This window comes from Passer montanus, unplaced genomic scaffold (assembly GCF_014805655.1).
Source record: "Passer montanus isolate IOZ18808 unplaced genomic scaffold, ASM1480565v1 scaffold3, whole genome shotgun sequence".
Taxonomy (NCBI): domain Eukaryota; kingdom Metazoa; phylum Chordata; class Aves; order Passeriformes; family Passeridae; genus Passer; species Passer montanus.
Genome location: NW_024367707.1, coordinates 524,590 through 537,769, shown reverse-complemented (window position 1 = coordinate 537,769; position 13,180 = coordinate 524,590). Strand labels below are relative to the sequence as shown.

The window sequence follows — 13,180 nt, the reverse complement described above, 5'->3', positions numbered from 1 at the left end:
GATTATGACTGATGTCCTTTACATAGACAAGACTCCTAATAATAATAATACAAAGACAGTACTACAAAGACAATGCTTCCTACTCCAGTTCATCAGACCATAATACATGGTGAGAGAACCCTTTTTGCTGCTTTAGCTCTCATTACAGAGTGATAACCACACTGCTTTGTTTTCCTTGTATTCTGAAAAACCTTAATGAATAATCTCAGGTATTACAGCTGGGCTGAATTTAAATTATTTAAACCAACTTAGTTCCTCCTCTCAGAACAGCAGACTCTGTCAAATATACCTCTTTTGTTGGGGAGAAGCCTTAATTCCTACGTGAGCATTTTGGGCTTTTCCACAGTTTCTAACACATCAGAAGCCCTTCCATCTCTGCTGTTGGATGACTCTCTATCCCCAACCTCCACAGAGATGGCAGATAAAAGCACCTCACTTGAACACTGGAAATATTGTTCAGCTGCACCCAGGCTTTTCTCTAGTGAGCCTGGTTTATCCTTTTCCCCATCCAAAACCCATTTCAAGCTCTTTCATTGAGTCCTGTTAACTGCTGCACAAAGATCCTTTTTCCCATCTGAGACAGGCTCAGTGTTGTGTAAACTGACACATGATCAAAAATCCAAAACTCTGCTGGTGACAACTGGCTTGGAGCCAGGTATTGATCTGCTGTTTCTTCCCCCATTCCCTGTGCCTGAAAGGACAGAGGAAAACATTTCTTGTGCCCCTGGTCCCCTACTTAGTCATCTCAAAGACCTGAAGTGTCTCTTGATTGCCCTTGGACTTTCTATTGCAATTTTATCACTTCCTACCTGAAATATCAATAATGGATAGTAATCTGAGTGCTGCTCCAGGGTAGGAATTGTTCTTCTCATGAGTATCCCAGCCCTAGAGAGGCAAGAGACTGCCCTACAATTAGGCAGTGTCTGTATTTTGGACCTTCTCTTCCCCATCAGAAGTGAGTTTGCAATGACAGGTACACCTCTTTTTTCCTTTATGGAAGCAGTTTGGACACAGGATAGGCTGATTTCACCTCGATGTCACCTCCAAGCTACATGAAGCACTGTCCTGGCAATCACTCACTTCCATTTGCAGAGCCTCATAATGATTATGCCAAGGCACCTCAGGAGGTGGGGCAGTTACCAGGGTGCTCTGGATTGTGTCCTCACCACAGCTGCTCACCTTGGTGACTGAATTATTTTTCAGATTCCTATTAGTTTACCACTTATGAGTTTCATTTGCAAACCACAAAATTTAATGGGAAGCTAATTTAGCAGGACTGGCACAGCCACTTGGAATAAAAAAAATAAAAAAATGGATCAAAGACACTGAATTCTGTCTCACTTAAAGAGATAGAGGGCTATCCAGAAGTCTTAATACAGTTATTTCAAACTAGTTACAAACCATCCCTTTAATGATGCTCCTGAAGTGAACACCTCTCTCCCATCTGTTGCTGCTGTCAGGGGATATTTTGGTGGAAACATAGCTCAGATACAGGCCCTGCTTGTAGGAGAAGAGTAAGAAATTGCTATTACACCTATGAAACATAAAATATTGTCTTGTGGCCTTGTGTACCTTCAAAAGCAGTAATTATTGCTTTGACACACAAATATTTTCTGCTTGTTTTCCTTGGGGTGCTTACATCTCAGTGCTTAAAAGTGACATGCATAAACTCTTCTATGGTTACATGAGAGTGAGAAAAAGCTCTGCAATAAATAAAAATCTGTCACATTTATTGTGATTACATTTTGAGGCATGTTATAAGTGAGTTTGTCACAGTCTCAGGACTCATTATAGGTCAAAATAGCAACATGTGTAATCTCACAGTCACTTTGACAGCATATATGAGGGTTTGTGTTCGGCATAGGGATTTTATTTCTCTTCTGGAGGTTGTGCTGGTGAGTATTTACATCTCATATGTTATTCTATCTAAAGTATATTGGGGGAGTATTATCCCTAAACTAATATCAACTCTCTGTTGCTCTTGTGAGCATTATCAAGAATAACGGGTTCAGTTTTAGACTTTTCAAATATGAGATACCAGAGGGTTTTTCAGATACATTGGCAGATAATCACTTTAATGTTATTGTTATCAACTATCACAGCTCTTTAACCAGCACATCAAAATACCCCTAAGACCCAGAGCTACTTCTTCCCATAAGAACAAGAGCTCACAAGAAGAACATGGCAGCTGTTTTTCAGAAACATACAACTGTGTTAGGTCAGTTACGATCTGGTTTCCAGGTCACTCAGTGACACCAATCTGACACCTTCTCAAACTTGATATTCAGATTTTGCACCAGCTGCACACTCTGCTACACGACATCACTGTAGCAAAGATTCTTCATTCGAACCTCATCTAAGTCTTCAGTTTGCAGATGATTTACATTATAGATGTAATTTGTGAACACTTGTTAATATGAAACTATAATTATTTCACATAACTACTCCACAGTAGTTAATTTCCATACACAAAACCCCTCTGTGCATCTCAAAGCTTTACTGCACTGTTTAATACTGTAAACCCAAAAACCCTTAAATTTATAAATCCCACCATTTAAAAATAGTCTAATAAAAAAAATTGTTAAAAGACTGTGAGGGCACACTCTCAATTTATTTAATTTCTGTTTGATTTGTGTTTAAGGGAAAACTAACATCATAAATCAATATGAAAACATTCAAGGTTAATAATATATTATGTGGGTGGTAAACAGCTAAATTAAATTGTTTATTTTCAGAAAATACCCAACAGGTATCAAGGCTGCAGAAGAAAGCAGCTCTGCAATCTCAGGATTATAGTACACTCTCTAAAATGTATTATAGCCTTACAGTCTCTGATATTTTTATGATGTCTCACAATTCAGAATTATGGTGAGTATCCCGAGTATTGTATTTTTCTTAGAATTGTGAGTTAGTATTTCTAACATTGTTTAGTCTATAAAAAAAACCCAAAAAACAAAAAACTAGTCACAACCACTAAGTCATGTCTGAGATAATGGCAGAAAGACCACAAATCTTACTGTACCCACAAACCTGCTAAACCGTCCACAAGTGCTAAACACCCAGAGAAAATATACAGACTTTATAAAGGTCACAGAAGTGAAAACAGGAACCCATGTAAATCACTATTTAACCCAACCTATTCGCATGTAGTATGCATGTAGTATCTTTGCTGTAGTACCTTTGTAAAGTTTTGAGCAGGGTGGCAACTGAGCAGAGCATAAGCTGTTGAATATTGATTAATTAGTAAACACGCTGAAAAGCAGGTATTTCTATTGACGTCGAGTTATTAAAAAATGGAGTACATTTTTCATTAGGCACACTTAAAAGATAAAAATAAATACTGATTTCCAACTACAGTATCTCAAACCATTATGATGCTGCGAATGAATCTTAACTTTTAACTACAGTTAAATAATTTAGATTGCATTGTACTATTATCTTAAATTTTATGTAAGGTGTAATAAAAGATATTATTAAAAAGTGTCCTGAAAAGCTTTAATTTTTTTAAATTGTGTTCTATATCCATCTATTTTTGCATTTCTTTGGAGTAGTCTTTTTTTTTCAGTGGACTACGCTGGACATCTCAAATTCTCAAATGAGAAGTCCTTTTATGTAGAACTGTTAGTGAATTAGTCTGAAACTGCTGTATTGGCTCACACACTCATTCTTTACCATGAGCAGAATTCAGCATGAGAATGCAACAAAATATGACTGCCATTGCTGGTAACTTTCATTTCACCTGAATGTGTTTGAATAGGTCTCAAACAAAGACCATCAAGGGATGATGACTGCTTGCAGCTGAGAGGGACATGGAAATCACATCTGGAAGGCACATCAGCAGGGTGAAGGGAGAGAAAAAGCTCTTACAAAGGACAAAACAGTTTCATGGATACTAAAATGTTTTTAAAAATCATAAATAAATAATTTAGCAAATAGAAACAGTCAAATTTGTATGAACATATAGCAATTTTGAATGTCAGTACTGAAAAGAAGCCTTAAGAAATTTAAGTTTTCTGGAAAATAATTCATGCTCCAGGTAGTATGGGCTCTGAATTAAGCCACTGATAACAAAAGAATATCCCTAAAAAGCTGACTTCAGTTTGGAAGAGTAGTGGAGGGAGTCATAAGCAGAGGCTGCTATAGAAGATGCACCAGCAGAGTACATGAATTTTAGGTACTTTGTTGACCATGGAATAACCTTCCAGTATATTCTCTAGATCCCAGCTCATCACTCCAAAGCCTTTCTCCATCTTCATTAACTCTGAAAGCAAAGCTTACTTCCACAGACTTCCCATCAGACGAAGGTAGGTGCTACCTTGGGTGCTGTGACATTGACTTACAGCACTAATTTCCTCTCTGTGGATCAGTTTCTCACACAACACACCTTCCCAAAACTCCTCTCCCCCTCCCATCTTCCCAGTCTTTTCATTATGCTGGCAAGAGATGACTTCACATCTTTGTGCCACAATCTGCTGAGCATCAGATTTCCTACATCTGAGACAGTCAATCTACAATTCCTCCCTAAATCCCAGTCCCAGTCTACCTGAACAGTATTTCAGCTGGCATCCCAATCCTTTTACTCCCTTTGTTACTGCACCTTCTGGTCCACCTCCAGTTTTTTTACTAACAGAAACAAACAGTTATTTTTTAAGATGATGTTTGGATTCTCCATAAGCACAGAAAAGATATATGCACACACTGACAGTCTGCAGCAGTAGAGAGCTGTTATCACAAGCAAACAGCTACTGAAAAAGAAAATAAAAAAAACCAAAAAAAACCCAAAACCAAACAAATTAACAGCAAGGAAAAAAGAGCAACAATAAAACAAAACAAACAAAAAAAAAACTTTTGTACCTGGAAAAAAATGTTTTTGCCACCACAGTTTTTGCAAAGACATTCTCTATTATTTCAGGTACTAAAGCAGTAAAAATATTCACTTTAACTATCTGGAAGAACTTCCTGTTCTTAGATTTCCATAACTATCAATTCCATAAGAATAAGTGATATAGTTTTTCTGGCTATGGAGTAATTTTGTCCATTTTTTCAACACTGCACTACAGACACAACTTTCCTGCCTTTTTTTTTTTTTTGGCCAATTTTCCATTCCCCTTATCATTTTCTATCCTCATAAACAAGCTGTTGGTTAGCTAAGTGAGGCAGTCCAGCCAGATGACTGTGTGTGCAAGCATTTTAATGATGGCTACAAGTAGCAAGCAGTGCCGAGCTGCCACCTAATGAGTTGAGTTCCCAATTCTGCCCGACGTTAATTTTGAAGCCCATGCAGAAATCAGCTGCATTCCCATCCTTCACATTGCACCTGACAAAGACCACAACCTGCCTTTCACTCTTATCCCTACACCAGAGAGGGTACAGCAGGTTTAGTTCTCAGTTGGGAACCTGCTCCTTTTTCATACATCCTTTCTCAGTACAAGTTGCCTTTCAGTAGGGAACATCAACAAAAGCTTTATACCTTCCTGCATCCTACTGGAAGCCCAATGCTCATGTATGGCAAAGCATGATGTGCAAAGGACATGTAGAGATAGATATCTCTCTGCCAACCATAATTATTATAGAGCAATGCTCATGTATGGCAAAGCATGATGTGCAAAGGACATGTAGAGATAGATTCTCTCTGCCAACCATAATTATTATAAAGACAGAAATACAAATTATTTGAAAGGAATAAATTGAATAATCTGAGAACTTCACTGCTTGCTGCCTAGTGAATATTTGGCAACACTCACACCTACCTTCAGGTATGTCCACTTCACTGAATTTTACTTCCTCAGATCTCTGTAAAGCACCATGGTGTCCACTGGCACAAGAAAGGCTAGGAAATCTGGCAGTGGCCAGATCATGCAATAAAGACAGAGGCAATTTTATATCTGTCAAAGCAGCTAATGCAGGAAGCTAGCCAGTGAACTACATGGGAAAAAAAAGGGAAAAACTGTTTTCCTCAGATCATTAGTTAGATTGTGTTTTGGCCAGCTGCAAGAGAAAATCTGCTGCTATGGATCTCTCAACAGTTTTCACCTTTTTTTTTTTTTTTGTAATTTCCTAACTAGAGAGCATATTAGCTCTTTACAGATAAACTTTCAATAATTTGGAAATGGATTCCATGGCTATGGGATAAAGGCTGCAATTAAAAGCTAAGCTAGCTCAGCTGAAGTTCAAATTTCAAAACATAAAGATTTAAAAAAACTGAAATCCAGACATCAGGTCAGCTGAACCCTTAGGGTTGTGTTCTAGTCTTTTATCTTTTTCTTCTAATTCCCAGGCAGTCAACTCCTAAAAATTAGATCAATTCAAAGCAAAAGTGTGAGTATACTGAATCCCTGGTAAATCTTAATTCAAATGTGCTTTGGTTGATATAAAACTAATCTTTCAAATCCTAAAGCATTTCAAGGTATAGTTAAATACATTTAAATAATACAAGAAACGCTTTACAGGTACTAAAAGCAAAGCAAGAAAACTAAGGAAAAACAATTGGCATCAATTCTGTAGCCTAAACAGAAGTAAAAAAGAAAAAAAAAAAAAGCAATATGCTTTCCCACCCTGTTAAAATGGTCATGCATCACCTTAACTAGAATGTGCAATGGGACAGAGAAGGAGCCCTGAAGTGTACTCTACAATTTTGTTTTGTTTTGCTTACAAAAAAATCCCAAATACAACCAAGACCCAAACCAGTAATCATTTGCATTTTATTATGTTCACTGCAATATTAAAAGTATAGAGACCAATTACACAGAACAGAATTACAAACTCTCTACTTTTATTTCTTGCACTCCTTGGATTTTGTGTATAAGGACACACGTTCCCTTTTCCCTTCAGCCTCTACCAAGTCCAGGCACCCTGATATGGTGAATTCATTTTAAGAATGAGTTACAGCAAGAAGAAGCACCACCATAAAGCTGCATGGAAACACTAGTGCAGCCGTTGGAGCTACATATTTGTTTCTGGGGTTTTTTTTTATTTATTTTTTGGGGGTTTTTTTTGTGGTTTTTTTTTTTTTTTTTTTGGGGGGGGGGGCGGTTTCCAAGGGGGAAAGTAGGTATTTTTCTAATAGAAAATCTTCCATATCTTGTAATACCTCAGTATCCCATGTCTTATTACACTATAGATGGTTAACATAATCTTAAATAAAAATCTCATTAGTATTATATACGGAGAGAAATGGTTATTTTTAAGTGATTTCTTGACATTTTACATCTTAACCCATTTTTCAGGGCATTTAACTATAGCTAATATTTTTTTTTCCTATCTTTGACATCCAAGGTGGAGAATGTGTGGGGGTTTATAGTTTTATTTGTTTGGGTTTTTTACACTATAGGACTTCTTTTGAACAGGGCAAAATGAAAAGGTAATTATTCTGCCAAACAGCTTTGCTGGTCTTGAGAAATATCTGGCATTTGTTAAAAAGTGTCTGGCAAACTGCTCTGCTATTTCAGTGATCTGGAGCAGGGAGATTAGGCAGGAGGGAGTTGCACACCTTTGTACAGCAGATGTGGCTTTTCACATACCTATGAAAATTGTTCAAATTTCCAAAACAGAGGTTCAAAATTATAAACTTGAAAGCCTTATCACATTTTTAAGACAAGACAAGACAAACAGCTAAGCTTCTCAAAGCCTCATTAACACCCTACCATCCAGCAACATAAAGAAACTAATTGCTTATTGGCTCAGCACTCCATAAACTTAACAAGCGTTTTCTTGGCATTTTGTGTCCTTCCTGGCATTTCAAGGTGTAGGCAGCTCTGAGCCAGACTAGAACTAGGTGGAAAGCTGTGAGCAGAAAGTGTGCTTCCCACCCATCTTCCAGCACCCAGGCCAAACTGAGGATGTTCTGTTTCAACTGGGCAAGTAGACAAAGACTGCAGGGAAATGAGATGTGACTGAGGAACATGATGAAACACGAAATTTGGAGCAAGAGGAAAGAACTGACTGTTGCTTTAGAGCGAGCAGAAAAGAGTCAGTAGACCAGGGAGCCTTTGGAATATGGGACTGAACTGCTGATGGGTACAGAAAATCAGAGATCGCTCCAGGATCTTCAGTGTCATGTAACTTTTCTGCTTAACTACTGCAAGTTTGCTTTCCCTCACACACAGAGTCTCACTTCCTTCTTCCCCCTTCAATAAGGAGACTTTAGTAAGGCTTGTCAGCCTTTAGCTCTCTTCCTTCTGTGATTTTTTCCCACTTTGCACTCAGGGAAGAATGTTTACTGCTGCAAGCTGTCAGAGCAGCCATGCATCATGATACAACCCTAAACTGAATTTATTTTTTTACCCCATGCCATTTCCCCCAATCAGTGAACAGAATAGATCTCTTGGCATCCAGCTGAACACAAAACTCAGGTTACACAGCAACGCTGTTTTCCATAGTGCCCTCGCCTGAACTGTTGCTGAGAGTGGAAACCATGTGGCAAATGTGAAATGAAACAATAATTCTAGAGATAATGCTGCCATGAGGGTTTGGCTTCTATCTCCACTTCCTGCACATTATATCATTTAAACCAGCCCCCTGGGTTTTACTACTATGTGCTCTTGATCTTCTGGGTACTGAATTTGAAAAAGTGTTGAAAACTCATTGCTTCTGTTAGAATCCAAGAGAATTTATGTCTGGAACATGTAAAATGATGTGTCATAAAAAAATCCTCTGAACTATCAGGCACAATGCAGGACAGACACAGAACCCAGAAACAGCGAACACATTTTGTGTTTGCTTTTTAGTACTTCAGTTTCTCACCTGAAATAATACCTGCACAATGAAAGCTAGGGACTGTAAAGATGATGACTAATAATATTTGGGAACTACTTAAATAAAAAGTGGTACAACCAATAGAAAATGCCAAAGGAAATTAAAAATTTTGTCATCAAAGCACACTTTGATTAGGATGCAGTAAATAAAGCCTATGGCTACACACAGAACAGTGAGTATGAAAATGATGAAGGCAGCAATCATCAAGTAAGCATTATCCTTCCCATGCACGGCATGATGTTTGACTCCAAGGGGGGGAAAAAAACCCAGTAAGCGATTCTCTAATTAAAAACTGTGCCATTGTGCATGAGCATAGGGAAGACAAAATTAACATTATACAAGCAGCTCTGATTCTTAAATTCCACAACTTTTAAGCCCTTCATTTCTTTACTTTAACAGAACTCTTAAGCTTTTCAGATGGTAGTTTAGAAACATACACATGAAAACAGCCCCCAAAAATAAAACAGACAATAATAAATTCAGAAATTAAAAAAAACAGTTTAATCCTGTGACACAGTTTGTGTGAATGTTACATCTAAGAAAATAAAATTCTTTACTATAATCAATACAAGTGATAAACTTGGTATTATATCACTGAACTGTAGATGTAGAAAGATGAGTTTCTTATTTGTGTTTTGGTGGTATGGATGTTTGACCTTCCTAAGCAAAGAGCAGTAAATTGGATTTTCAGCACTGTAACTCTCTATTACTATAATCAATACAAGTGATAAACTTGGTATTATATCACTGAACTGTAGGAGATGTACAAAGATGAGTTTCTTATTTGTGTTTTGGTGGTATGGATGTTTGACCTTCCTAAGCAAAGAGCAGTAAATTGGATTTTCAGCACTGCAAATTCTGTAACTCTCTCTAGTGGACTAGAATCTGAAAGAACAAAAATGAACATGAGCAAGAATATTAAATTACAGCAATATTTTTCTCTATTAAAACTGTATGTTTAAAATATTATAGTACATTTACTTAAAGAAGACTGCTTGTGACTCTCCAGAATTGAGAGTTTTGTCTTTCTCAGGACTTTAAGAATCAGTGTATATACACAAAAAATATTTCCATATAAACAGGCTAAAGAGAGACTTGTTATTTTAATATTAGTTGGTTTTTCTCATCACAAAGGTAATCCATTTAATTCTACAGGTATGGTACACTACACTATGTCAAAAGACTAATTTTTTTTAATATTTAATTAATATTCTGTAACATCTTAGCATAATACCGAAACACAGTAACATTCATGTAAATTAACTGAAATACAGTGTTAACTAAAGTCTCAGATTAAAGATGAGGAAAGTCTCTAAATATACACATTAAACCAGTTTCAGGTTCTGTAGAATTTTACTCAAAACCTCATGTTTGTAGAGCCATTGGGGCCTTGCTTACTGCAGCTTGTTTACATAAGGTTCATTAAATTATTTAAGAAGTTAGTCTATAGCTTGTTCTGGCTTCTGGTCATCAGATTGGTTTACATCAGATGATGCTCATTTATATAATGCTGTTAGTTCTACATATTGAAAATTCATTACATAAAGCTATCTATAGTCATTATGGTCAGCTCATTAAACTTTTTTTTTTTTCTGCACTATACTTTCTCTTTTGGATCTTTTCCAGTAGTAACTACAAGTAAAGTATCTGTATTTGAATACTAACACAAAGCTAATTGCTATTCACATAAAGTTAGTCAAAGAAATGAGCATCTTAGAATAACATGCCAGACTTTTTTGCTCCCAAGCTGAATGTTTTATTCCACTATTAGCTTCAGACTAACTTTTCACAGTTTAAGGAGTTTTCTTAGGAGTGTTTATCGAGTTGCAGAGGTGAGATGCTGTGCAAAACAACAATAAAAAAAGTAGTATCGTGATAAAGCCCCATTGTTTCCCAGCACACAATTCACAGATGTTCAGCTGTTGGTACAAACAAATCCTCTTGTGTTTTTAGAGCTGAGAGTCTGTGCTGGAACTTGCACTCAGGTCAGTTCCTCTTAAAGTACTGTGTAAAACTCTCAGAGACAAGAAACAGAATATCCCAATAACAGAGAGTACTGCACTTGTTTGCCTCAATGTAATTGCTGGAGGAAGACTTAGAACTCTCCTTAAAAGTAGACTGAGCATCCTGATGATGTCTTGCTGCAAAGGTGTCTTGCTGGACAGACTGAAACAACCTTGATTCAAGTATTGAACGAATCACAAGAGTCAGCCTTGTGAAGTGAAACAGGTATGAGTGCTCTCATCTCTTTAATTATGTGATAATTACCTACTACTTCTCCCAAAAACAGACATATAATGTTGACATTAACTGATTCAAAAACCTGGCCTTTGCCAAATATTAGAATTTATTCAGAACTGCAAAATTCCATTTTTCACGCTTGAAGAAATGTATTAAATTATTAAGCTATTTTAAAAAACTTTTTACAATCATTCTGGCTAGATTAGCAGACTAGTAACAGCATTTCTACATTATTAGAAAAGACATGAAGAGACAGGAAAGAAAATTGTGTACATGTAGCAGCTATGTCAATCTCATCTATCTGCTTAATGCATAATGCTTATGACAATACCAGCTTTCTTTGCTATTCAAATGGAACAACCTAAATATTAGGCTAAGGCACCACAGAAGCAGCTTTTTAGGAAATGACAGTGCTGGAGAAGAAGGCTACTTATAAATAAAAAAGAAAAAAATAAGAAAAAAGATTTGTTAGAAGCAATAAATTAAACAAACAATCCTTGCCTTCAAAGAAACTATGCAATTGCAAGCACCACTACAAATATTTTTAAAAGACTTTTCAAAAGAGCAGTTTCATCATCTGTCAGATCAAGACAGAGATCCCTAAACACTCCCTAAGTGTATGATTGTCTCATGTTCAAGCTGGCCAGCATTTCCTCCATATATCTTCCATTCAATTCCATGGTGATGTATTTGTGTATGATCACTGATTCCAAAGCTCCTGCCCTTGGGCTGTTAATGTCATTTGGGAATCTCTATGAATTGGTCATCATGGAACTACGTGGAATATCAACAACAAAAATCCCTGAGTCTGAAATTCTTTACACCTTACATTATTTGAGAATTTAAACCAAATGCTAATTTTAATGGACATGTTTTAATTACAGTAAGCATTCATGACTTGACCATGCAATCTTGCCATTTAAACAGAACATATTTTATTCCATTTTGAAAAGTATTTAGTGAGATCATAAAAATATTAGCAATCTAATTATTTTCAAATATAAGGGATACTATTAATAATCAAAACAGCTGTAATGTCAGTGAATTTAATTAACAGTTAAAAATTCAAACAACAGGGAGCAAGGCAACATGCTGTTTCTAAAGATGTGCAAAATGGAAGTATCCTCTCCTTGTACCTAGAATATTGATGACCCAAATTTGCTATAGCTCACTGCACAGGCACAAGCCTATTTCAAATTACTGAAAGGATAAAACAAAATTTTAATGTACTTTCTCTTCTAAACCAATTCAGAAGGCAGAAGCGAGTACTTGTTCTTACCCTCCTGAACCCACCCAAGTCCAGCTGACAGCTTGCCCTTCCTGAAGTTTCTCAGGATGACTGAGAAAAGCAAGACCAGACCTGGGGAAGCAAGCTGTGCCATGAGCCTCCTCAAAGGAAAGCAACTTGGCTTAGATTTCCCCAGTCAAGATCTGAAAGTTATCTTTCACTTCACTAATGCAAGCAAACACCAAATGTTTGCAAAGGTTTCCACTGTAAGACACAGGGGTTACTGATCTTATTTTTAGTGAACAATCAGCATTGGGACTTACTTCTACCCTCCAGGACAATCTCCTGTCCATTTTGATTAAAAGCATGTATATATTATAGAAAAACAACTAAGAAGTCTTTAGATTTTTCAGGTGCTGTTCTTCCTCGAAGATATATCTGTAGAACAGTTATTTAAGCTGAATCTTGAAGGTCTACCAAAAAGGTCTACCTCTGCCCCTTTGCCCCTTTATCTCCACAATTTTTTAATCTTTTTCTCTTATTTCTAAGACCATAAGATGTAAAAAGAGCCATTTTGGCCCTTTTATTTTCTAGAAACTGAGACTAGGACAAATAGATTCTGCTTTACTTTTTAGAAGAAGGAAAAAAAAAAAAGAAAGCTGACATTTGCCATCTGTATAACATTGCTAAAACTTTCTTCCTACTATGTTTAAGAATCTGTGGAAAATTCAAATCAAAAGTTTCTGTTGAAGAGCTCAGTTTTCTACAGTGGGCAATCAGAAAGCACCATATTTGCTTTTGTTCTGTACCTTAGCAAATCCTAAGCCTACCTGCCAAGTTTCATGGTTGTAAGCAAAGCACATTTTTCATGTGCTTCAGAAGGCTCAGTCCCCCTGCTAAGTCATTATTACTTATTGCTTTTATGTGTCCCAGCCTTCTTGAAATGACAGCCAGTTT

The 13,180-nt window shown here is 36.7% G+C and overlaps 1 protein-coding gene across 4 annotated transcripts in view; it reads right to left on the bottom strand.

The window, feature by feature from the left end:
* The window catches only part of DMD (dystrophin), a 1,159,435-nt gene that overhangs the window by 835,361 nt on the left and 310,894 nt on the right, over positions 1–13,180 (bottom strand). The gene's annotated exons all lie outside the window — the stretch shown is intronic.